Source organism: Dendropsophus ebraccatus, chromosome 12 (genome assembly GCF_027789765.1).
Source record: "Dendropsophus ebraccatus isolate aDenEbr1 chromosome 12, aDenEbr1.pat, whole genome shotgun sequence".
NCBI classification, from domain to species: domain Eukaryota; kingdom Metazoa; phylum Chordata; class Amphibia; order Anura; family Hylidae; genus Dendropsophus; species Dendropsophus ebraccatus.
This window is the reverse complement of record NC_091465.1, coordinates 3,209,714-3,231,330: the sequence shown is the minus strand read 5'-3', so window position 1 is coordinate 3,231,330 and position 21,617 is coordinate 3,209,714.

Here is a 21,617-nt window from a genome sequence, read left to right as displayed (position 1 = left end):
CCCAGTCCCTCTCAGTCACCTCCAGGTTCCCCAGTACCTCTCAGTCACCTCCAGCTTCCCCAGTCCCCCTCAGTCACCTCCAGCTTCCCTAATCCCTCTCAGTCACCTCCAGCTTCCCCAGTCCCCCTCAGTCACCTCCAGCTTCCCCAGTACCTCTCATTCACCTCCAGCTTCTCCAGTCCCCCTCAGTCACCTCCAGCTTCCCCAGTCCCTCTCAGTCACCTCCAGGTTCCCCAGTACCTCTCAGTCCCCCTCAGTCACCTCCAGCTTCCCCAGTCCCTCTCAGTCACCTCCAGCTTCCCCAGTACCTCTCAGTCACCTCCAGCTTCCCCAGTCCCCCTCAGTCACCTCCAGCTTCCCTAATCCCTCTCAGTCACCTCCAGCTTCCCCAGTCCCTCTCAGTCACCTCCAGCTTCCCCAGTCCCTCTCAGTCACCTCCAGCTTCCCCAGTCCCTCTCAGTCACCCCCAGCTCCCCCTCAGTCACCTCCAGCTTCCCTAATCCCTCTCAGTCACCTCCAGCTTCCCCAGTCCCTCTCAGTCACCTCCAGCTTCCCCAGTACCTCTCAGTCACCCCCAGCTCCCCCTCAGTCACCCCCAGCTGCCCCAGTCCCTCTCAGTCGCCCCCAGCTCCCCCTCAGTCACCCCAGCTGCCCCAGTACCTCTCAGTCACCCCCAGCTCCCCCTCAGTCACCCCCAGCTGCCCCAGTACCTCTCAGTCACCCCCAGCTCCCCCTCAGTCACCCCCAGCTGCCCCAGTCCTTCTTAGTCCCCCTCAGTCACCTTCAGCTGCCCCAGCCCCTCTCAGTCACCCCCAGCTCCCCCTCAGTCACCCCCAGCTCCCTTTCAGTCACCCCCAGCTGTCCCAGTCCCTCTCAGTCCCCCCTAGCTCCCCCTCAGTCACCCCCAGCTGCCCCAGTACATCTCAGTCCCCCTCAGTCACCTCCAGCTTCCCCAGTCCCTCTCAGTCACCTCCAGCTTCCCCAGTCCCTCTCAGTCACCTCCAGCTTCCCCAGTCCCTCTCAGTCACCTCCAGCTTCCCCAGTCCCCCTCAGTCACCTCCAGCTTCCCTAATCCCTCTCAGTCACCTCCAGCTTCCCCAGTCCCCCTCAGTCACCTGCAGCTTCCCCAGTCCCTCTCAGTCACCTCCACGTTCCCCAGTACCTCTCAGTCCCCCTCAGTCACCTCCAGCTTCCCCAGTCCCTCTCAGTCACCTCCAGCTTCCCCAGTCCCTCTCAGTCACCTCCAGCTTCCCCAGTCCCCCTCAGTCACCTCCAGCTTCCCTAATCCCTCTCAGTCACCTCCAGCTTCCCCAGTCCCCCTCAGTCACCTCCAGCTTCCCCAGTCCCTCTCAGTCACCTCCAGGTTCCCCAGTACCTCTCAGTCCCCCTCAGTCACCTCCAGCTTCCCCAGTCCCTCTCAGTCACCTCCAGCTTCCCCAGTACCTCTCAGTCACCTCCAGCTTCCCCAGTCCCTCTCAGTCACCTCCAGCTTCCCCAGTACCTCTCAGTCACCTCCAGCTTCCCCAGTCCCTCTCAGTCACCTCCAGCTTCCCCAGTCCCTCTCAGTTACCTCCAGCTTCTCCAGTCCCTCTCAGTCACCTCCAGCTTCCCCAGTACCTCTCAGTCACCTCCAGCTTCCCCAGTACCTCTCAGTCCCCCTCAGTCACCCCCAGCTTCCCCAGTCCCTCTCAGTCACCTCCAGCTTCCCCAGTCCCTCTCAGTCACCTCCAGCTTCCCCAGTCCCTCTCAGTCCCCCTCAGTCACCCCCAGCTTCCCCAGTCCCTCTCAGTCACCTCCAGCTTCCCCAGTCCCTCTCAGTCACCTCCAGCTTCCCCAGTCCCTCTCAGTCACCCTCAGTCACCCCCAGCTTCCCCAGTCCCTCTCAGTCACCTCCAGCTTCCCCAGTCCCTCTCAGTCACCCCCAGCAGTAGTGAGTGGCTGCAGTCTGAGAGTTTAGGATCCTATAAATGAGGCTGCCAGCTGCCCAGTAGAGCTGTCAGTGCTGAGAGAAGAGATGACAGATCCTGTGTGGTGAGACACAGAAGGAGCTGGAGAAATTATGAAGGTCACTGTCCTATCACCACCGACAGTGGCGCAGTACAAGAGGTGGAGGCAGTAGCATGGTACATGAGGGAAAACAGTGACAGTATAGAGGAAACATCGGCACTTAAGGGGGCGTCACCTTAGAGTAATTGGATATAATGTTTTTGGCCTCTGACTGTGCCTGATCGATTAGGATGGGGGGGGGGGGAGGGGGAGATTGCCCAAGCTAAAATTTTGCTGAGAGTCTCTGCCCACCCTGATGCTGAGAGTCTCTGCCCACCCTGATGCTGAGAGCCCCTGCCCACCCTGATGCTGACAGCCCCTGCCCACCCTGATGCTGAGTCCCTGCCCACCCTGATGCTGAGAGCACTGTGCCCACCCTGATGCTGAGAGCCCCTGCCCACCCTGATGCTGAGTCCCTGCCCACCCTGATGCTGAGAGTCCCTGCCCACCCTGATGCTGAGAGCCCCTGCCCACCCTGATGCTGAGTCCCTGCCCAACCTGATGCTGAGAGTCCCTGCCCACCCTGATGCTGAGAGCCCCTGCCCACCCTGATGCTGAGTCCCTGCCCAACCTGATGCTGAGAGCCCCTGCTCACCCTGATGCTGAGAGCCCCTGCCCACCCTGATGCTGAGTCCCTGCCCAACCTGATGCTGAGAGCCTCTGCCCACCCTGATGCTCAGAGTCCCTGCCCACCCTGATGCTGAGAGTCCCTGCCCACCCTGATGCTGAGAGCCCCTGCTCACCCTGATGCAGAGAGCCCCTGCCCACCCTGATGCTGAGTCCCTGCCCAACCTGATGCTGAGAGTCCCTGCCCACCCTGATGCTGAGAGCCCCTGCCCACCCTGATGCTGAGTCCCTGCCCAACCTGATGCTGAGAGCCCCTGCTCACCCTGATGCTGAGAGCCCCTGCCCACCCTGATGCTGAGTCCCTGCCCAACCTGATGCTGAGAGTTTCTGCCCACCCTGATGCTGAGAGCCCCTGCCCACCCTGATGCTGAGAGTCCCTGCCCACCCTGATGCTGAGAGTCCCTGCCCACCCTGATGTTGAGAGTCCCTGCCCACCCTGATGCTGAGAGCCCCTGCCCACCCTGATGCTGATTCCCTGCCCACCCTGATGCTGAGAGCCCCTGCCCACCCTGATGCTAAGTCCCTGCCCACCCTGATGCTAAGAGTCCCTGCCCACCCTGATGCTGAGAGCCCCGGCCCACCCTGATGCTGAGAGCCCCGGCCCACCCTGATGCTGAGAGCCCCTGCCCACCCTGATGCTGAGAGTCCCTGCCCACCCTGATGCTGAGAGCCCCTGCCCACCCTGATGCTGAGAGTACAGTGCCCACCCTGATGCTGAGAGCCCCTGCCCACCCGGATGCGGAGAGCCCCTGCCCACCCTGATGCTGAGAGTCTCTGCCCACCCTGATGCTGAGAGCCCCTGCCCACCCTGATGCTGAGAGTCCCTGCCCACCCTGATGCTGAGAGCCCTGTGCCCACCCTGATACTGAGAGTACTGTGCCCACCCTGATGCTGAGAGTTCCTGCCCACCCCCTGCCCACCCTGATGCTGAGAGTCCCTGCCCACCCTGATGCTGAGAGTTCCTGCCCACCCCCTGCCCACCCTGATGCTGAGAGTCCCTGCCCACCCTGATGCTGAGAGTCCCTGCCCACCCCCTGCCCACCCTGATGCTGAGAGTCTCTGCCCACCCTGATGCTGAGAGCACTGTGCCCACCCTGATGCTGAGAGCACTGTGCCCACCCTGATGCTGAGAGCCCCTGCCAACCCTGATGCTGAGAGTCCCTGCCCACCCTGATGCTGAGAGCCCCTGCCCACCCTGATGCTGAGAGTACTGTGCCCATCCTGATGCTGAGAGTCCCTGCCCACCCTGATGCTGAGAGCCCCTGCCCACCCTGATGCTGAGAGTCCCTGCCCACCCTGACCCTGATGCTGAGAGTACTGTGCGGGTTCTCCTGCCCTATAGAGATCGCTGTACATGTTCTCCTTCTCCCGCTAATCCCTAATTCCACGTGGCACCAGCTGCCAGACTTTATAACGCACCAAATAAAGGACGTGAGTCAAATAACTCAGAAAAACCTAAAGGTTAGTAAAAACGGAAAAGAGTAATTTATGCGAGATGTCAGCAATCCTCCTGGCAGCGGCAGGCATGCGAGGGATCTCCGGACTCCCAGGGAAAAGCATGGGGAAAAACGAGAGAAACCTGATGTTTAATGAAACGACTGAATTGTTATTTCTGTTTGTAGTAATGACGGATCGGAGAAAACTCCATGGATGTTTCTAATCTGATGGCGGCTGTGTCAGCTCCGGTGGGAGGATGGAGACATGACATGATGGAGGTTGTAGTTTTGCAACAGCTGGAGGAGCCGGAGGCGACAGGGGGACAAGTCAGGCTCACCGCCAGTAGGGGGCACTAGTGGGCAGCTTTCTTCTCCTTCTTCTTCCTAGGAGGAGAGCTTCCGTATTTCCCCAGGTAGCCTGTGCCTGTTATAAGACTTGGCAGTGCCTCCTGTTATTACACCCTGGAGGGGCGACCTGTGTGCTCCGGAGTTTAGAGTTTGCTGCATGTGTGGTGCAGCCCCGGTGTGAGGGCACACCTGCTTTTAGTCTCGATAGGCTGGCTATACCCTTTCCCCTGTGGTCGGTGACCTGCCGGGATGTGTGGGGGTGCCTTGGGCGCTTATCACGGTGGTCCGGAGTTGAGTTGTGACTATTGGTTCTGCCACCCACAGAAAGGGGAGATGACCCAAGGAAAGTGCCGTTACTGTGTAGGTGCTCAGATAAGAATCACTAAGTCCTGTTACAATAAATAAACTCTTTTTTACTGCAGGAATACCTGATACAGGGGTATACAATACTTTGGACTCAACTGACAAGACTTGTGCTGAGAGCTTGAGAGGAAGAATGGCCGTGCTGGCTTGGTAAAGATCAGAAGCAATGTAAGAAAATATTATTTTACTGAAAGAGTAGTAGATACCTGGAACAAACTTCCAGCAGAGGTGGTTGGTAAATCTACAATAACAGAATTTAAACACGCCTGGGATAGACATATATCTATCCTAAGATAATAAGGAAGAAAATACTAAAAGGGCGGACTAGATGGACCCAGTGGTCTTTTTCTGCCGACAATCTTCTATGTTTCTATGTTGCGTGCTGAGAAGTAGAGTGAGTACAGAGAAGTAGAGAGGAGGATGTCACAGGAGAGTCCCAACCAGAATTTTAGAAATAGAATAAGTAGACTTGAGAGTAGATAGAATACTTGTTCCCGTGTTTGACTCTTTGGTCTTTGCACCACCTACAACCTGCACAACCTGTCCTAGAGGGTGACACAAGCCCCAGACCTTGTTACCTGGGTTAAGCAGAGTGGCCACGGTTTCCTGGTTACACCCGCATTGCGAGATAGAGTACGTAAGCAGTTCCCTTTTACTTCATGATACTGTCCTGCACCTTTACACTTGTTGTCGGTGTGGGCTGGGATGATCCCTGACGTTCCCTCTGAGAGTGTCCAGCACTGCATAGTGTGTAGAAGTGCTGCTTTCAAGAAGAGAGTGTCCTTGCTTCCCATGTGTGTCTGTTCTGCTTAACAACTAGGCTACAATAACAATAACCCTAGTGGCAAAACTTAGCTACGACTACGTCACCACTTACACTTGGAGTACAGGCTTCTGTGCAGGGTGTATCTACTAGCAACACCCACGGTGGGACACCACACATGTACTTTGCTTTCTTTCTATGCTCTTATACAGCACATGTGATGCTCCCCTGCAAACTGCCTCTATCCTGCTTTCCTCTACAGCCTGTATTCCTTGGTGATTACCAACCAGGTTCGGGGTGCAGAAGAAATCAGGCAGTCATGCAGCTCCAGTAGACGTGCAACACATTAGGAACGCTGTCAGCTGGGGATACTGACCATGATACTGGGCACGTCCTGAGATCTGTGGGTAGGAGTCCTGTTACTGCGGCACTGGGCTGGGGGAGGGCGGCTGGACAGCTGTGTCCGCTGCTGGACAGGATGAGATATGAGCCCTGATTACTAATGGGGAGATACCAATGTCATAAAGTGCTGGGGGCTGTAACTTCTCCTCACTCCCCTTCCCATCCCTATACCTTGATTTGCACTAAGCTTTCATTGCTGAACCTAGCTTCCAAATCTCACACCTGTACACAAGTATTCACAGTGCAAGAACAAGATGTGGAGGCAGCGGTCAGCCCTTTCAGCTGACTGTCAATAAGGTAGGGATAGGGATGGGAGGGGGAGCGGGAGGCGTTACAGCTTGCAGCAGATCAGGAGCTTGGTAACACCTATCCCTTGCACTATCATTGTTTTCTGTTCTGGAAGCACAGCGGGCTATATGACAAGTCCCATGTGTCTCCTACCCTAATAGCATCAGAAGTCTGCAATGTGACTTGTAGCTGACAGATTCCCTTTAAGGACCCAAATTCTTTTAAAAATGTTTATGGTATTTTCTCTTTTGTGATTTGTGAAAAAATAAATAAATATTGAAATAAAAAAGAAATACAGTGATACCTTGGTTTAAGGCTCCGTTCATACGGAGCAAAACTGGCAGATCTCCACCGTGGAATCCTGCCAGCCTCCCTGTCATAATGACAGTCTATGGGATGCTTCATCCTCCCATAGACTGTCATTATGACAGGGAGGCTGGCAGGATTCTGTGGCGGAATTCCGCCAGTTTTGCTCAGTGTGAACGGAGCCTAAGAGTAACTTGGTTTAAGAGCGTTTTGGTATAAGAGCTCACAGTTTTTCAAACTTGTAACTTGGTGTAAGAGCATTGCTTTGGTGTAAGAGCTTCCTGTACTGGGTGGGAGGGGGAGGGGGGAGGGTCATGGTCTGCATAGCGGGGTCTACAGCCCTGTACTCTGACCCAGGAAGTCTCCCTCACCTTCCAAATCATAGCAGATCCACTTCAGGCTGGGGCTTACATCAGGGCACAGGACTGTGGAGGTAATCTCTCCATAGCTGTAACCCCTCTCTCCCAGGACAGAGATGCTGCATGTATGTGCCCACATCTGTCCTGCTCATTCCTACCTGCTCCCTTCAGTCTCTGTCAGCCCTTGTGTTTTCCATCCTCTCCATTCCTGCTATAATGTGCCTGCACTTACACTCAGCTATACACACTGCTGTATAAAAAAAAGTTTCTGTCACTGTCCTCCTGCACAGCTCTGTGATTCCTACTTCCTGATTGGTCCGTGCTGAACACACCCCCTTCCCCATTGCTGTCATTTGACCACACAGCCCTCGGACAGCAGCCCTCTTTCTCTATTCTAGCCTGTTGTACTACGCTCCAGCATTATAGGGATCTGCAGCTCCATCCTATATCTACAAGCTGCTGCTGTGTTATCAGGGTTATGCAGTTACTATACATTATACACCACATGCTGCTATACTGTACAGTAACTTATATATCACATATCCAGCTGCTGTGTTATCAGGGTTATACAGTTACTATACATTATACACCACATGCTGCTATACTGTACAGTAACTTATATATCACATATCCAGCTGCTGTGTTATCAGGGTTATACAGTTACTATACATTATACACCACATGCTGCTATACTGTACAGTAACTTATATATCACATATCCAGCTGCTGTGTTATCAGGGTTATACAGTTACTATACATTATACACCACATGCTGCTATACTGTACAGTAACTTATATATCACATAACCAGCTGCTGTGTTATCAGGGTTATACAGTTACTATACATTATATACCACATGCTGCTATACTGTACAGTAACTTATATATCACATATCCAGCTGCTGTGTTATCAGGGTTATACAGTTACTATACATTATACACCACATGCTGCTATACTGTACAGTAACTTATATATCACATATCCAGCTGCTGTGCTATCAGGGTTATACAGTTACTATACATTATACACCACATGCTGCTATACTGTACAGTAACATATCACATATCCAGCTGCTGCTGTGTTATCAGGGTTATACAGTTACTATACATTATATACCACATGCTGCTATACTGTACAGCAACTTATATATCACATATCCAGCTGCTGTGTTATCAGGGTTATACAGTTACTATACATTATACACCACATGCTGCTATACTGTACAGCAACTTATATATCACATATCCAGCTGCTGTGTTATCAGGGTTATACAGTTACTATACATTATATACCACATGCTGATTTCTATACTGTACAGTAACTTATATATCACATATCCAGCTGCTGTGTTGTCAGGGTTATACAGTTACTATACATTATATACCACATGCTGCTATACTGTACAGTAACTTATATATCACATATCCAGCTGCTGTGTTATCAGGGTTATACAGTTACTATACATTATATACCACATGCTGCTATACTGTACAGTAACTTATATATCACATATCCATCTGCTGCAGTGTTATCAGGGTTATACAGTTACTATACATTATATACCACATGCTGATTGCTATACTGTACAGTAACTTATATATCACATATCCAGCTGCTGTGTTATCAGGGTTATACAGTTACTATACATTATATACCACATGTTGCTATACTGTACAGTAACTTATATATCACATATCCAGCTGCTGTGTTATCAGGGTTATACAGTTACTATACATTATACACCATATGCTGCTATACTGTACAGTAACTTATATATCATATATCCAGCTGCTTCTCATTATTTCATCTCTTCTACATGTTATTCAGAATAATAATCAGTATGTTTGGGGGGTGGAACCAATTGTCTGCAGATCAGTGATTTTGTTATGGGAACATTTGCTTTGGTGTAAGAGTGGATTTTATTACAAGTGCCGCCCCGGAACAAATTATACTCCTAATCCAAGACACCACTGTTTATATATATATATATCCACTGATTTCATCTTGCCGCATCAATAAAAATGCACAAATTGTACAACTTTAGGGAAATGTCCTTGTAATACGGTAAATTACTGCCCCCCCCATCCAGAACAATTGGTGTTAAATACTATATACACACAAGTGTAAAGTATTCCCGGCTGTCACCAAAATAACTTTATAATTGTCGCCTTCTGATACTTTGGTTGTGTAACATTTTTTCCTTCCTGATACTTTCGAAGACAAAGAGAACAGAATAGAAGATAGATGTGAGATCTAACAATAAAGGAGCATTGTCTATCAGCCGCATTGATGAAGCATTGTCTGGAGATCACCGCTCGCTGTTTTTTTGTTCTCCCTTAATGTATTTTAGAAGCGCAGCTGTTGTCTCCAGGACTCGGTCTTCCTTCCGTACGATCTGTCTGTGCGTATTAAGTATTAACTTAGTATAATATAAGATTATGATAGATTAGTGTGATATAACCGCAGCGCTCATCTGCTGTAAATAAAAGTAGCAAAGCAGGAGACGGTAACATAATAATCCACAAAATAACCAGGAGAGGAGGAAAACAAGGAGGAGGAGGGACAGGTGGAGGGGGGATAGAGACTGAGAGACAGGTGGAGGGGGGATAGAGACTAAGAGACAGGTGGAGGGGGATAGAGACTGAGAGACAGGTGGTGGGAATATAGACTGAGAGACAGGTGGAGGGGGGATAGAGACTGAGAGACAGGTAGAGGGGGATAGAGACTGAGAGACAGGTGGTGGGGGGATAGAGACTGAGAGACAGGTGGAGGGGGGATAGAGACTGAGAGACAGGTGGAGGGGGATAGAGACTGAGAGACAGGTGGAGGGGGGATAGAGACTGAGAGACAGGTGGAGGGGGGATAGAGACTGAGAGACAGGTGGAGGGGGGAAAGAGACTAAGAGACAGGTGGAGGGGGATAGAGACTGAGAGACAGGTGGAGGGGGGATAGAGACTGAGAGACAGGTGGAGGGGGATAGAGACTGAGAGACAGGTGGTGGGAATATAGACTGAGAGACAGGTGGAGGGGGGATAGAGACTGAGAGACAGGTGGAGGGGGATAGACTGAGAGACAGGTGGAGGGGTATAGAGACTGAGAGACAGGTGGAGGGGGGATAGAGACTGAGAGACAGGTGGAGGGGATAGAGACTGAGAGACAGGTGGAGGGGGATAGAGACTGAGAGACAGGTAGAGGGGGATAGAGACTGAGAGACAGGTGGAGGGGGATAGAGACTGAGAGACAGGTGGAGGGGGGATAGAGACTAAGAGACAGGTGGAGGGGGATAGAGACTGAGAGACAGGTGGAGGGGGGATAGAGACTAAGAGACAGGTGGAGGGGGGATAGAGACTGAGAGACAGGTGGAGGGGGATAGAGACTGAGAGACAGGTGGAGGGGGGATAGAGACTGAGAGACAGGTGGAGGGGGATAGAGACTGAGAGACAGGTGGAGGGGGATAGAGACTGAGAGACAGGTGGAGGGGGATAGACTGAGAGACAGGTGGAGGGGTATAGAGACTGAGAGACAGGTGGAGGGGGGATAGAGACTGAGAGACAGGTGGAGGGGGATAGAGACTGAGAGACAGGTGGAGGGTGGATAGAGATTGAGAGACAGGTGGAGGGGGATAGACTGAGAGACAGAGAGGAGACAGGTGGGGGGGATAGAGACTGAGAGACAGGTAGAGGGGGGATAGAGACTGAGAGACAGGTGGAGGGGGATAGACTGAGAGACGGAGAGGAGACAGGTGGGGGGGATAGAGACTGAGAGACAGGTGGAGGGGGGATAGAGACTGAGAGACAGGTGGAGGGGGGATAGACTGAGAGACAGGTGGAGGGGGATAGAGACTGAGAGACAGGTGGAGGGGGGATAGAGACTGAGAGCAGGGCAGTTTCTAGGCTATTTTGGTAACAGGGCGAATCCTGATAAGCGCGCCCCCCCCCTTCCTGGACCTTACTCAGTTCAGCGCAGGGAAAGGAACGGGGGCTTTTATGAAGATTCGGGTCCCTAGGAGGAGGCAGTGTGTACGCACTGCGCTGTCGGTTCCGTGTGACAGGAGCCCACTGTGCTCAGCCCTGATTTTTTTAAATGAAGGTCCTCTCCTTTTGGTCCCTGATGCCTCCTGCCGTACCCCCTCAGCCTGCGCGGCAGATTGAGAAACCTGTCTGGTCTAGAGCAGGCCTGTATTTAGAGTTCATGTTAGGCTCCTTGCATGCTGAGACATCTGTATCTGTGACAAATCCCATGTGTTTTCAGTCAAACTAAAACTCTGAGAACCCCCTACATTTATACAGCTCTCAGGGTATGCTGGGAGTTGTAGTTTCTTAGCGGACAACCCTTTAACAAATCACTGTGTACAGAGGCTCCCGGTAGCGGCAATCTGTGGGTGACAACCATCAGCCCTGAAGGTAGAGCAATAAATCTGTCTACACTGTACTACAACTCCCAGCATATCCTGAGGGCTGCAGACTGTCAGCATATGCTGGGAGTTGTAGTGCCTGCAGCTGTTGTAGTTGGGTCCTAGGTGCATTATACACTGGATGCTTTGTGGCATATCAGAATACATAGATCTGTGGGGGCTCAGTGCAGGGACGTGACCCCAGAACATCACTAATAAGATATAGGGGGAGATGTTTTTGTTCTATCCCCTATTAGTGCTGTTCTGGGGTCACTTCCCTGCACTGAGCCCCCACTGATCTATGTATTCTTATATGCCACAAAGCATCCAGTGTATAATGCACCTAGGACCCAACTACAACAGCCCGGGGCGTCTTTCTGATGCTGATACAAGGCGGGGGTGAGCTGCTTCCGGCACAGACAGCCTGTCAGACAACCTGGAAGCTCACAGCCCCGCGGTCCCGGCACAAATGACGCCATCGAGCAGGAGAGAGGTTCGGGGCTGCAGCTGTGAGCTTCCGGCTTGTCTGACAGAGGCTGTCTGTGCCGGAAGCTCACCTCGGCGGACCCATCGCACACCAGCACCCCCCCCCCCCGCCCCCCCCCCCCCCCCCCCTCCCGGGGGGCACACGATAGCGGCGGGCGATGCAGTGTAGGAGGCCCTGCTGATTTAGTGAGTGCGTTTCCCTAGAAACGGCCCTGACTGAGACACAGGTGGAGGGGGGATAGAGACTGAGAGACTGGTGAAGGGGGGATAGAGACTGAGAGACAGGTGGAGAGGGGATAGAGACTGAGAGACAGGTGGAGGGGGGATAGAGACTGAGAGACTGGTAGAGGGGGGATAGAGACAGAGACTGGTGGAGGGGGGATAGAGACAGAGACTGGTGGAGGGGGGATAGAGACAGAGACTGGTGGAGGGGGGATAGAGACAGAGACTGGTGGAGGGGGGATAGAGACAGAGACTGGTGGAGGGGGGATAGAGACAGAGACTGGTGGAGGGGGGATAGAGACTGAGAGACAGGTGGAGGGGGATAGAGACTGAGAGACTGGTGGAGGGGGGATAGAGACTGAGAGACAGGTGGAGGGGGGATAGAGACTGGGAGACAGGTGGAGAGGGGATAGAGACTGAGAGACAGGTGGAGGGGGGATAGAGACTGAGAGACTGGTAGAGGGGGGATAGAGACAGAGACTGGTGGAGGGGGGATAGAGACAGAGACTGGTGGAGGGGGGATAGAGACAGAGACTGGTGGAGGGGGGATAGAGACAGAGACTGGTGGAGGGGGGATAGAGACAGAGACTGGTGGAGGGGGGATAGAGACTGAGAGACAGGTGGAGGGGGATAGAGACTGAGAGACTGGTGGAGGGGGGATAGAGACTGAGAGACAGGTGGAGGGGGGATAGAGACTGGGAGACAGGTGGAGGGGGGATAGAGACAGAGACTGGTGGAGGGGGTATAGAGACAGAGACTGGTGGAGGGGGGATAGAGAAAGATACTGGTGGAGGGGGGATAGAGACTGAGAGACAGGTGGAGGGGGATAGAGACTGAGAGACTGGTGGAGGGGGGATAGAGACTGAGAGACAGGTGGAGGGGGGATAGAGACTGGGAGACAGGTGGAGGGGGATAGAGATTGAGAGACTGCTGGAGGGGGGATAGAGACTGAGAGACAGTTGGAGGGGGATAGAGACTGAGAGACAGGTGGAGGGGGGATAGAGACTGGGAGACAGGTGGAGGGGGATAGAGACTGTGGCGGAGGGGAGAGACAGGTGGGGATAGAGACTGAGAGATGGAGGGGAGAGACAGGTGGGGGATAGAGACTGAGAGATGTAGGGAAGAGACAGGCGATGGCATAGAGACTGAGGGGAAAGAGGAGGGGGTATAGAGACTGAGAGACGGAGAGGAGAGATCGGTGGAGGGATAGAGACTAACATGAGGAAAGAGGAGAGGCAAAGGAAGGGAGGAGGATAATGGGGCCCAGTGTATGGTGGTATTCTATGTCCACATTTACACACCTGTCCACATCTATATATCTATACACCTATACACATCTATACACCTGTACTCATCTTTCCACCTGTGCACATCTATATATCTATTCTTATCTATCCACCTGTACACATCTATACACCTGTACTCATCTATATATCTATACACATCTATCCACATGTACACATCTATACACCTGTACACCTTTATACACCTGTACACATCTATATACCTGTACACATGTATACACTTGTACACAACTATACCTCTATACATCTGTACACATCTATACCACTATACACCTGTACACATCTATATAACTGTACACATCTATACACCTGTACACATCTATACACCTGTACACTTTTATACACCTGTACACATCTATACACCTGTACACTTTTATACACCTGTACCCATCTATACACCTGTACACCTTTATCCACCTGGACACCCTATATACAACTGTACACATCTATACACCTTTATACACCTGTACACCTTTATACACCTGTAAACATCTATACACCTGTACACCTGTACACATCTATACACCTGTACACCTTTATACACCTGTACACATCTATACACCTGTACACCTTTATACCCCTGTACACCTTTATACACCTGTACACCTTTATACACCTGTACACATCTATACACCTGTACACCTTTATACCCCTGCACACCTGTATACACCTGTACACCTTTATACACCTGTACACTTTTATACACCTATACCCATCTATACACCTGTACACCTTTATCCACCTGGACACCCTATATACAACTGTACACATCTATACACCTTTATACACCTGTACACATCTATACACCTGTAAACATCTATACACCTGTACACCTGTACACATCTATACACCTGTACACCTTTATACCCCTGTACACCTTTATACACCTGTACACCTTTATACACCTGTACACATCTATACACCTGTACACCTTTATACCCCTGCACACCTTTATACACCTGTACACCTTTATACACCTGTACACATCTATACACCTGTACACATCTATACATCTGTACACATCTATACACCTGTACACCTTTATACACCTGTACACATCTATACACCTGTACACCTTTATACACCTGTACACATCTATACACCTGTACACCTTTATACACCTGTACACATCTATACACTTGTACACCTTTATACACCTGTACACATCTATACACCTGTACACCTTTATACCCCTGTACACCTTTATACACCTGTACACCTTTATACACCTGTACACATCTATACACCTGTACACCTGTACACCTTTATACATCTGTACACATCTACACACCTGTACACCTTTATACACCTGTACACATCTATACCCCTGTACACCTTTATACACCTGTACACATCTATACCCCTGTACACCTTTATCCACCTGTACACATCTATATACCTGTACACATGTATACACTTGTACACAACTATACCTCTATACACCTGTACACATCTATACACCTGTACACTTTTATACACCTGTACCCATCTATACACCTGTACACCTTTATCCACCTGTACACCCTATATACAACTGTACACATCTATACACCTGTACACCTTTATACCCCTGCACACCTTTATACACCTGTACACATCTATACACCTGTACACATCTATACATCTGTACACATCTATACACCTGTACACCTTTATACACCTGTACACATCTATACACCTGTACACCTTTATACACCTGTACACATCTATACACCTGTACACCTTTATACACCTGTACACATCTATACACCTGTACACCTTTATACACCTGTACACATCTATACACCTGTACACCTTTATACCCCTGTACACCTTTATACCCCTGTACACCTTTATACACCTGTACACATCTATACACCTGTACACATCTATACACCTGTACACCTTTATACACCTGTACACATCTATACCCCTGTACACCTTTATACACCTGTACACCTTTACATACACCTGTACACATCTATACCCCTGTACACCTTTATACACCTGTACACCTTTATACACCTGTACACATCTATACACCTGTACACCTTTATACACCTGTACACATCTATACACCTGTACACATCTATACACCTGTACACCTTTATACACCTGTACACATCTATACACCTGTACACCTTTATACACCTGTACACATCTATACACCTGTACACCTTTATACACCTGTACACATCTATACACTTGTACACCTTTATACACCTGTACACATCTATACACCTGTACACCTTTATACCCCTGTACACCTTTATACACCTGTACACCTTTATACACCTGTACACCTTTATACACCTGTACACATCTATACATCTGTACACATCTATACACCTGTACATCTTTATACACCTGTACACATCTATACACCTGTACACCTTTATACACCTGTACACATCTATACACCTGTACACCTTTATACACCTGTACACATCTATACACCTGTACACCTTTATACACCTGTACACATCTATACACCTGTACACAGCAGCAGCATCATAGTGCAGTACATCCATCCTGCCATAGCATGAGCTTCCCAGGTGATATAGCAGCACAGCCCGGTGACTGCGGCCCTGGTGGTAACAGGATTCCCGGCACCGTAGGCGGCCGCCCGGCTGCAGATTATTAATCACCTAGTTAAATATTTGCCGTACACTTTCCCAGCGACGACTTGTTTGCTTCTGTCTCATATCTCCCATTACTCAATGTTTAGCTATGGAAATCTAATACCAGCCATTACCTGCCCTGATTATCCTCTAACCTCGGACCAAAGACTTTCCCATCACTCACACAACGGCCAAACTTTCCCTACGTGCCGGCTCGGGCGATGGTATTAATGTTCTGGCAGCCTGGTAGGTGGGTTCTCTGTATGGGGATAAGGATGGCACAAACCGAACACAGTACAGAGGATGAGGACGGTCTCACCTTAAAGGAACAGTGTCCTCACAAGGGGACCGATTGTTTACATCAAGATTTTAAGAGAAACTTTTTTTTTCTTTTTTTACACATTTTTTAATATTTTTTTTAAGTCTTTATAATAAGAAAAAAAAACTGATATCTTGCAGTTCCCATTCTCACCACTGGGGCTAAAACTAAGCTAAGACTTTCTGTTGTGTCTGTGATGATAAGGAAGAGGCTGCTGAAAAGTGATCTGTACAGCATTGCAGCATCATGTGACACCAGTTGATAGAGGAGACAATAGATGAAGCTCAGTCCCCTCCCTGAGGATTGACCTCTACAAAGGTCACAGAGCATGCCCAGTAATGTTTCCAATTCATGTTAATGGGAAGGCTTCTACCATTGCCTATGTGTCTATGAGTCCTGCTGTAAAGCATATAACTAAATGATGGTTGAGTACACAGAGCTGCAAGTCCAGTAGTACGGGGGTAGAGCTAGCCCCTCAACATTTGCAGAGGAAAATGAGCAAGAGCCAGCGGGGCATGTCGGCATGTAGCACATCTCCAACCCATTCACATAAGCCCTAGTGCAGACATGGAGGACTTGATTATGCCCCTCAGCGTGGACAGGTTTGATTCTCAAAAGCCAAGTCAGTGGCCTCATATACACTGTGGCTGTGGGGACAGGGACCGTAGCAGCAGGAGCGCGGGGGGTGAGACATCTAGGGAGGCTGGAGACACTGCCTGGGGCCCGGCTGATCACCACCCCTGGGGTCAGACATGATGTTAGAGATTTTGGAGGCTCAATAGCTGTCACTATTATAGAGGCTCAGTAGCTGTCACTATTATGGAGGCTCAGTAGCTGTCACTATTATAGAGGCTCAGTAGCTGTCACTATTATGGAGGCTCAGTAGCTGTCACTATTATAGAGGCTCAGTAGCTGTCACTATTATGGAGGCTCAGTAGCTGTCACTATTATGGAGGCTCAGTAGCTGTCACTATTATAGAGGCTCAGTAGCTGTCATTATTATGGAAGCTCAGGAGCTGTCACTATTATGGAGGCTCAGGAGCTGTCACTATTATGGAGGCTCAGGAGCTGTCACTATTATGGAGGCTCAGGAGCTGTCACTATTATGGAGGCTCAGGAGCTGTCACTATTATGGAGGCTCAGGAGCTGTCACTATTATGGAAGCTCAGTAGCTGTCACTATTATGGAGGCTCAGTAGCTGTCACTATTATGGAAGCTCAAGAGCTGTCACTATTATGGAAGCTCAGGAGCTGTCACTATTATGGAGGCTCAGTAGCTGTCACTATTATGGAGGCTCAGGAGCTGTCACTATTATGGAGGCTCAGTAGCTGTCACTATTATGGAGGCTCAGGAGCTGTCACTATTATGGAGGCTCAGTAGCTGTCACTATTATGGAGGCTCAGTAGCTGTCACTATTATGGAGGCTCAGGAGCTGTCACTATTATGGAGGCTCAGTGACCTCATTGTTATGGAGGCTCAGTAGCTGTCACTATTATGGAGGCTCAGTAGCTGTCACTATTATGGAGGCTCAGGAGCTGTCACTATTATGGAGGCTCAGGAGCTGTCACTATTATGGAGGCTCAGTAGCTGTCACTATTATGGAGGCTCAGGAGCTGTCACTATTATGGAGGCTCAGTAGCTGTCACTGTTATGGAGGCTCAGGAGCTGTCACTATTATGGAAGCTCAGTAGCTGTCACTATTATGGAGGCTCAGTAGCTGTCACTATTATGGAGGCTCAGTAGCTGTCACTGTTATGGAGGCTCAGGAGCTGTCACTATTATGGAGGCTCAGTGACCTCATTGTTATGGACCACCTATATACCATTCAGGTACACTATATATACTCTATGCTGAAACTCCTAACATGAGACCCTGCACAGCCTCCTCCTCCTGAACCTCCGTACTACGTGACCCATAATCCTCTGCTCATTAGACGCCTTCTCCCTCTTATTCCGGAGGCTCCGTCGCTCCTTCTCATATATCTTGTATCCTGGGCCCATATGAACCATTTACAATCAGCTTAGACTGTCACCTCAGCCCATGGAGACCCCATCATCTGCCCCCTCCCCTCCCCCGACACTGCTTATTGCCCCAGGGACGCCGCTTAGTGAGAGGATTAATGCAAAGAAACCAGATTGACAGGAAGGTTTGTAAGAAGATAAATGGATTACTGGAGATAGGACGTGCCAGCTCCCCGCTCCCTTTACTGCGCCCATATACAGCAGCCGTGTACGGATACATCCCAGACGCTCCCTATACTCCACCCATATACAGCAGCCGTGTACGGATACATCCCAGACGCTCCCTATACTGTTCCCATATACAGCAGCCGTGTACGGATACATCCCAGACGCTCTTTATACCGTGCCCATATACAGCAACCGTGTACGGATACACCCCAGACGCTCCCTATACTCCACCCATATACAGCAGCCGTGTACGGATACACCCCAGACGCTCCCTATACTGCGCCCATATACAGCAGCCGTGTACGGATACATCCCAGACGCTCCCTATATTGCGCACATATACAGCAGCCGTGTACGGATACATCCTAGACGCTCCCTATACTGCGCCCATATACAGCAGCCGTGTACGGATACATCCCAGAAGCTCCCTATATTGCGCCCATATACAGCAGCCGTGTACAGATGGGGGCTCGATTCACACGTTGTAAGAGTGCGGCTGTAATTGTGCGGCGGTATATTTGATGGTTCGTGTGTATGCTGGAAAGTATAGGATATGCGGCTGCACAGTGCACACTATGTATGAATCTACGGCCCTATCGTAAACGGACCCGTAAAAAATGAACAAGACCATTGTTTGCGGCTGAATATGCGGCCGTGGATTGACAGGCGGTCCGTACGGAGTACTTCAAAAATAGCCGGCAATGATGCCGAATGCCGATGCCTCTAATAGTTAATATATTAAATTAATCAAACACATTTTCTTTGTAATCAAGACACTTTCGTTGATCAATAATTTATTTCTAACGAATCCATCATTTTGCAATTAAATATACTGTTAAAAAAATAGATATATAAATAAATGTATATTTATCTATATATTTATTTTTTGACAGTATATTGAATTGCACAATGATGGATTCGTTAGAATTAAATTATTGACCAACGAAACTGAATTTATTTCAACGAAAATGTGTTTTTTTAATTAAATATTAATTAGTACAGGAAGCTCCATAAGCCGTTAATTCATATTGCCGGTAATAGAGCTTTCTGTACTAATCATCACTTTACTTTAATGAAAACATCAAATGTTTCTTCTAATTATGTTATGACAATAGCATTATTAGAAGAAACATTTAGAATTATATGTGCGCTCAGCTGATTGGCTGATCGGCTGAGCGCACATATAATGAGCCGGTCCGCAGTACAGTGACTTCATTGTGCTGCGGACCAGCGAAGAGACAACATCGGGGTGAGTATAGAGCTCTCCCCACCCCCTCCCCGGCACTGCACCCCTCCCAGCAAGGAAGGAGGGTCACTTAACCCCTTCCATGCTGGGATGGGTGCAGTCTGACATCAGTCTGGCCCCCAGGGGGTTAAGGGGGATGCAATACATCCTCCCTTAACCCCTTGGGGGCCAGACTGTAAGCAGCGATCTGTAAAGATGCTGCATACTGTAAGGAGCACAACACCGCTCACAATGATGGGTGTTGTGCTCCTGTTTGTGTGTTTTTGTGTGTTTCTCCCTTTTTGTTTTTCAGATATCGGTATCCTGGGGATTACGTCGGATTCCGTGGACTACGTCGATGACCAGCGTTTTTTTAATGTTTTTTTTAATAAAATGGTCAATGAGGGGTGTGGGGGTGTTTTTATTTGAATAAAAAAATTTGTAAACTTGTGTCTTGTCTTTATTTCTTTACTTTATAGACTTAGTAGTGGAAGCCGTCTAATAGACGGAATCCATTACTAAGTTGGGGCCTAGTGTTAGCCGGTATAAAATGGCTAACACTAACCCCCTATTATTACCCAGTACCCAATGCCACCAGGGGTACTGGGAAGAGCCGGGTGCCAGTGGTCCTGGAGCGTCAAAATTGGCGCTCCTGGACCGGGCGGCAGCAGGCTGGTAAGATTTAGGCTGGGGAGGGCCTAAAGCAATGGCTCTTCCCACCCTGGTGTTACCAGGCTGCTGTCGTTTGGTTTTTAACCCGGCTGGTTATAAAAATAGGGGGGACCCTATGCGTTTTTTTTTTTTTAAATAAATAAATAATTAAAAAAAACGCATAGGGTCCCCCCTATTTTTATAACCAGCCGGGTTAAAAACCAAACGACAGCAGCCTGGTAACACCAGGGTGGGAAGAGCCATTGGTTTAGGCCCTCCCCAGCCTAAATCTTACCAGCCTGCTGCCGCCCGGTCCAGGAGCGCCAATTTTGACGCTCCGGGACCACTGGCACCCGGCTCTTCCCAGTACCCCTGGTGGCATTGGGTACTGGGGTAATAATAGGGGGTTAGTGTTAGCCATTTTATACCGGCTAACACTAGGCCCCAACTTAGTAATGGATTCCGTCTATTAGACGGCTTCCACTACTAAGTCTATAAAGTAAAGAAATAAAGACAAGACACAAGTTTACAAATTTTTTTATTCAAATAAAAACACCCCCACACCCCTCATTGACCATTTTATTAAAAAAAACATTAAAAAAACGCTGGTCATCGACGTAGTCCACGGAATCCGACGTAATCCCCAGGATACCGATATCTGAAAAACAAAAAGGGAGAAACACACAAAAAACACACAAACAGGAGCACAACACCCATCATTGTGAGCGGTGTTGTGCTCCTTACAGTATGCAGCATCTTTACAGATCGCTGCTTACAGTCTGGCCCCCAAGGGGTTAAGGGAGGATGTGTTGCATCCCCCTTAGCCCCCTGGGGGACAGACTGATGTCAGACTGCACCCATCCCAGCAAGGAAGGGGTTAAGTGACCCCCCCTTCCTTGCTGGGAGGGGTGCAGTGCCGGGGAGGGGGTGGGGAGAGCTCTATACTCACCCCGATGTTGTCTCTTCGCTGGTCCGCAGCACAATGAAGTCACTGTACTGCGGACCGGCTCTTTATATGTTCGCTTAGCCGATCAGCCAATCAGCTGAGCGCACATATAATTCTAAATGTTTCTTCTAATAATGCTATTGTCATAACATAATTAGAAGAAACATTTGATGTTTTCATTAAAGTAAAGTGATGATTAGTACAGAAAGCTCTATTACCGGCAATATGAATTAACGGCTTATGGAGCTTCCTGTACTAATTAATATTTAATTAAGAAAACACATTTTCGTTTAAATAAATTCAGTTTCGTTGGTCAATAATTTAATTCTAACGAATCCATCAT